Source organism: Melozone crissalis, unplaced genomic scaffold, assembly GCF_028551555.1.
Source record: "Melozone crissalis strain CALT ecotype California unplaced genomic scaffold, PUWL_Pcris_2 ptg000178l_1, whole genome shotgun sequence".
NCBI classification, from domain to species: domain Eukaryota; kingdom Metazoa; phylum Chordata; class Aves; order Passeriformes; family Passerellidae; genus Melozone; species Melozone crissalis.
This window is the reverse complement of record NW_026535945.1, coordinates 1,211,903-1,217,916: the sequence shown is the minus strand read 5'-3', so window position 1 is coordinate 1,217,916 and position 6,014 is coordinate 1,211,903. Positions and strand designations below refer to the sequence as shown.

Sequence of the window (6,014 nt, the reverse complement as noted above, 5' to 3'; positions counted from 1 at the left end):
TTCTTAGTAATTAGATAAACAATTTTTTACATTAGTAATACACCATTAAATTAATCGGCTACTAAAAATTACAGTGGATATGTATGCAAAAATTACAGTGGATTATGTATTAATCATCAAGTCACATCTTTGGTTGGGGGTGCCTCATTCAGTTGTGTTCATTACTGTAAAATTGGTTAGATAGGGAGGCTAATTGAAGTATCAACGGCCTTAAAAAGAATAAGGCCAATGTCAAAGCACAAAAAAGAAGCAGTTCATAATTACTTGACTTTGTTAGTAGCCCACTTTTAAATGAAATCTTTTAAATCACCAACTTACGCCAGCTGCCTTGTCCAAAGATGAAAGTAGTTTTTCAAGTACTGCATGTGATCTGGTTGTACACCTGTAATGACAACTGCTGTGAAACTCTCTTTATCCCTTTCTTCTAATATTAGATTATGAAGAAATCTTTCATCATCACTTGTGACGTGAGTAGAATCAGATGGCTACAAAAAAAGTAAAATAATAAGAGCAGGGATGAAAATTGAATTTCCAAACTCCCATCAACTTGAAAGGGATTAAAAAACATAAGAGAAAAGTAATACAGAACACATGATGCTAAGTATCACAAAGGATTAAAGCTTAAAATAAAGGTTTCCAAATTAAAGTCAACAAGCTGAGGATGTGACATCACTAATCCAGTTCATTTTCAACTCACTTTCATCACAGCACCTAAAGTGTGCCGTCTAAAAATGCATTTAATCACACTGAATGTAGCACTGTGTAATATTCATGTTCTCATCCATCAAGTGGAAGCATTAAGAGGGCAAGACATTAAGGCCTCTTTAAGAAAACAAAGCCAAACAAAGCCAAAGTTATTGGCTTTTAAAGGGATAGGCTACTTTCTATAGCAGAAACTCAAGAAGAAGAAACAGTTTTGTTGTAAAAGAAAAAAAGGTGAATCCTCAATTCCAGATGAAATGTCAAGTAGCCTAACAGAAAGAGAGATTCTCCATTCCAGAAACTACTGACTGTCTTTTCCTGAATGGATGCACTTTGCTCTTTTGACAGTTTTCTAAAGTGCAGGAAGACACAGTGGTTGATGCCATGCTTCACACTGGACCAGTGAGTAATGCCTTACATTTGGTACATCCAGAAAAAACCCCTATTTTTAAGACAAAGATTAAGATCTTTCTAGTGAATGCAAACAATTGCTACAACTGAGAAGATATGTTGTAGTAAATGCAGCTACTGCATTTCCTGCCTTATTTTGCAGGAAAGCAGACAAACCCCACATCACTAAGGCATGAAAGGAGACATGTCCTACCCAATCAGTTAGGTGAAATAGTTAAGGGTGTTCTATCAAGACTTACTTTCCCCAGGGAATCAAAGAGCTCTCCTTAGCTAAAATGATAATTAAACAATTTTTGAGACTTTTTGTCAAAGAAGACTACATCTCTTTTTCCCGCCCACAGCATAGCCTGGACTATTCTATGCTAGTGATGGGATTGGCAATAATGAAGAAAAGCCAGAGCTGCTTGGTCCTCATCCCCATGTGATCTGACAAACCTAGAAGCTGCACACTTATGCTGAACAAGTGCCACTTTGTACATCATGGAAGAAATTTAGAGACCAAAAGAGCCTCCAAAATATCACTGCCAAATTATCTGGCTGCCTTCCCACTACAGATTACAAACTACCATGGCACCTTCCCCTACATTCCTAGCATCTATCTCAACTAGAAAATAACTATTTACTTATTTGCAATATTCAATGGTCCAGAGAAATGACTGCAGTGAAGAGAGGTGACTACTACCCATCAAGCAAAGATGACCAGCAGGGATACCATTAATATCGCTTCTCTTTAGTGTTATGGCCTTGTTCTAAAGTTCTTTTTGCTTCACATTAATTACACCTTAATTTCTTTGCAAAAGTAACTTCCTTCACCAACTGAATGGCTCAAAGGCTCAATTATTCTTCTCACACTAGTAATCCATTTACAATTTCTACTTCTGCCACAGTATTCTCTTGCTGATGTATGTGCAGTGCAGATCATTTTTCAAGTCTTTAGCGAGATGCATTCACACATTTTATTTCACACCAATATAATGAACTGGCCTAGGTATTTCAATGATTTGCAAAAAAAATTCCTAAATCTGGGTTTTAGGAATCTTTTAGGGAAACCTCTATTATCTTCATACCTCACTTCTATTACTTTTCACATCATCTCCTCCCTCTTGGATAGTTACAAGTTATCTTTTTAACTCTAAATAGAATTTTACTTGCATTTTAACACTGTCAATTTAACTGTTAATTTAATATAAAATATGATTTTATATTATTACCACAACATTTCAAACAGTTGATTGCGCCAGCTTCTTGAACTCTTTAGCAGTACCTATGCATCTCATTCAGCTACTTTCTTCCGACTTAGGCGTGCCTTAGTTTGTCTTCTACTTTGTATCATCCAACCTTGCTCTTTAGTATCAAGCAGGGAGGGAAAGCATTTGTACCCTTTACAATGAAGCAGATTTTGTAAGCTTTTATTTTCAGTTTCTATTTTTTGAGTCTGATATTGTAGAGAGAATAAAACCAAAACTGGCAATTCATTTTTTTTTGCAACTCACTGACCCAGAACTGGCACAATAAAAACCTTATTTACCTACTGTTCCTTTCTCATCCATATGAAACACCAAGAAGACTGATATAACCCACAAGATATGGGCTCAAGGTCTGACTACCTTGTCATACGCACCACCATTTTCCCTCCCATCTGCACCCTTAGCTACATCTTGGCCTCTCCCTCCTTGCCCAAAAATGTCCAAAATCCAGTTCTTTTCAATCTTCCTCCTTATCTTACAGATTTTTTACTTAGGCTCTTTTTCTTCATGAAAAGCATCAGGACTGTTGAGTTTAGCTTTCAGCTAAACAGTTCATTTATTTTACAACATGTATGAATACTTATAAAATCAATCGGTTTTGTTGGTCTGGCTGGACTTCTTTCCCGTATACAGGTCAGTCATACATATTTCTAAACAAGTACAATTTGGTTCCCTAATTCATTCCTTACTGCTTCAGAGAAAATTCATTTTTGTTTCATACACAACAAAAAAAATTGCTGTGCTTAGAAAAGTATTTTAAAGTATTTTTCTTAACCTGACATGCAAAACTGTAAAGCATTTCTGTCATTTAACCTTAACTGAAAAGAGGAAAAAGCATCACATAAAAAATAAGGCATAAAATGTCTTTCCTTTTACAACACTACAGGGTGCAAATGATTCACTAAGGAGAAGATATCTCCAGATAAGTATTACAGGAATATTACACAGTTAAATCACATTAACCTGGGAAAGGCTTTCAATTATAAATGTGAGAATCTTAAGGCTATTTACCTTTCTGTTTTGAATGAATCCAGTATATATTGCTTCTTTGTTTTTCTCCTTCTTTTCAAAATCCTCTTTAGAAAGGACAAGTTCATGAACATCCTGAGATGCTGCAGGTTTGCTTATCATCTGATTTTATTAAAGAAACAGCATTTAAAATCAAAATAAGACTTAAAATTAACATAATAAAATACTTTAATGCTGTGATTAAAAATTAGGAAGTAACAATCTGATTGTGTGCCAACATTCTAAAATAAAATTAAAGTCAGACATTGACTTACTCTGGCAGACTGTCCCACGAAGAACACTGCTTGCTTGCCTCCAACTCCAAAATACGAGATATCACTATTTAAACTACGAGGCACTGGCAGAGGGCGTACATATCCTGAGTGATCACTGAGAATAAGAGTGTCTTTAATAAATTTTTTCAAGACAAAAGTAATTAAAAAAACCCAAAGATACTTTTGATCTAAAGCTTCTACTAAATTCTTCCTCCTGGCATTTTGGTAAAAAATTCTTCACTTTATACATTTTAAAACTGCAAGCTTAAAACATATGTGCCTGAAATTCTTGATGTACTCTTTTTAAAAGGATAATGACAGAGTAAGTATTTTCCCAACTCATCTTATAAAACATTTCTGCCCCCTTCTCACAAACCAAATCTTACTAAATAAAAATGGCTTAAAAAGCAAGCCTCATTTTTCTGACAGCATCCTTTCATAAAAATACTTTTGAGTCAAAGTGAAAAATAATGCCAACCAACTATTAAATGGAGACTTGGAGAGATAACATATGCTATCAGTAGTGAAATTCCATGCCTTCTAAGTCACCTTGAACAGCCTTATCTAGTTTAGGAAAATGTTTATTTTTAAATCACAGCAGTCCCAAATGAAAATAAGGTGTAGATAATTTAGACCTCTGTTTCAATTAAGTGGTAGTAATCTACAGTTTAAATCTGCATTTTAGGAATACTAAATTTACTAAAGTTGCCTGCAGCAATTTCAAAAACATTGAGTTTCTTTACAAGTGACCCAGAATCACTTTTTATGCACTTATCTCCAAATGCTTAAAAGACATTCACTTTCTATTTGGAGATGTTTTCAATTCCCCCAGCTATATTATCACTTCCCACAGCTGTATTACTTTTTACACTATCTGCTCATATGACAAATTAGTTATGACTGAGACTGTAATTATCATCTTCACATTTACAATCCTAGGCTTAAGGTATTAAAATGTGACCAAAGCTCAAAAACTGTACATAACTGATTTTGTGGAATTTTATACACTAGGATTAAGCCTGGCACCACACAACCTCCACTTTCTTCTTTAAATGCAAAACATGAATTTTGTGTAGCCTGCATCAAAAAATAGACATCTCCAGGTATAATTTATAATACATTATACAGAATTAAAATTTAAACTAAAAAAAGAAAATTTGAACTAAAACCACCTGTTTTGCAGTAGCTTAAATATTGAATGTATCCTTTAATGCACCACTGAAAGGTTTTCAGGTAAGAGATGAACATGGTACAAAAACCCCTTGCAGGACATAGCACGTCCCAAACTGTATGCAGGCAAGCAAAAGACAGTTTAGAAAAGGTCCCAAAACCAAAAAAGTATTCAGTGTGTCACAAGAATAGAAGACCAGTTTTGTGTCATAACGCTTCTCTATTGCCTACTTTAAAAAAGTATGGGTCTATTTAGGTAATCATAAAATGACAGGGTTTAGCTGAGTGTTGGTATACAGCTATGCCTTAAGAACATATTTTATGGACCTTTGCAGAGCTTGCTAATTGTTGTAGAAATATATAGAACTTGCTAACCTTTCAGAGTCACCTTGTCTTGTAAACTTTGACAATCTATATACAGCCCAGTTGTTAAGCTGTTTAGAAGCCATTCCACTTCCATTATCAATCACAGCAACAGCTGGTTTTCCTTGGGAATCATCAAACAGCTGTTGGGAGAAAAACACACAGCACAAATCAACAAGGAGCAACAGGGAAAAGAAAGGATAATGCAAACTATGTCTGAAAACACTGAAGTATTTTTATCTTACCAATTTTATCTGTATACTCCGAATGCCAGTATTTTGACAGGTAGCTGATAGAGAATTGTCAATCAATTCAGCAAGGGCAAATGCTAAAAAAATTGACAAAAAAACCCTATTAGTGCTCAGGAAACAGACACCCACTTATAGTAGTTTCTTTCAACAATTAGGAAAACACATTGCCTAAACACAGACAAGACCTAAGCACAGTCAGAACAATCAAAATCACATAACATCTTGTTTAAAAAAATTAAACAGCTTTTCTACATGTACTTTATGATTTGTTTTATCACTAAGTCTCTCATATCTCTTAATGGCAATATCACAATTATTAGAAAGAACAATGATAAACTAACCATCTCCTTAACAAAAGACAGATTTGTCCCTTTCATGATTAGAAATCAATTTTTATGATGCATATGTGAGTCAAAAGTACATAAAAATAGACTCTGACTTGTTAAAATATTGAAGGAAGAATGAATTAACTGAAGAAAATTGAATTGAAATTTTGTGAAACATTTAAAACTGCAGTGTTAATTTTTTATAGAAAACAAAGAAAATTGTAGAAATGGTTGAAGGATTTCAGTGAATGGTAAATACAA

General features: G+C 34.2%; 1 long non-coding RNA gene across 1 annotated transcript; it reads right to left on the bottom strand.

The window, feature by feature from the left end:
* Positions 1-3,404: 3,404 nt before the first annotated feature.
* On the bottom strand, positions 3,405-5,258 carry LOC128948935 (uncharacterized). Its single transcript, XR_008484170.1, has 3 exons — positions 5,189-5,258; positions 3,644-3,758; positions 3,405-3,491 (listed from the first exon to the last, which is right to left on the bottom strand). It is a non-coding gene; the product is annotated as an uncharacterized LOC128948935 (long non-coding RNA).
* Positions 5,259-6,014: the final 756 nt, after the last annotated feature.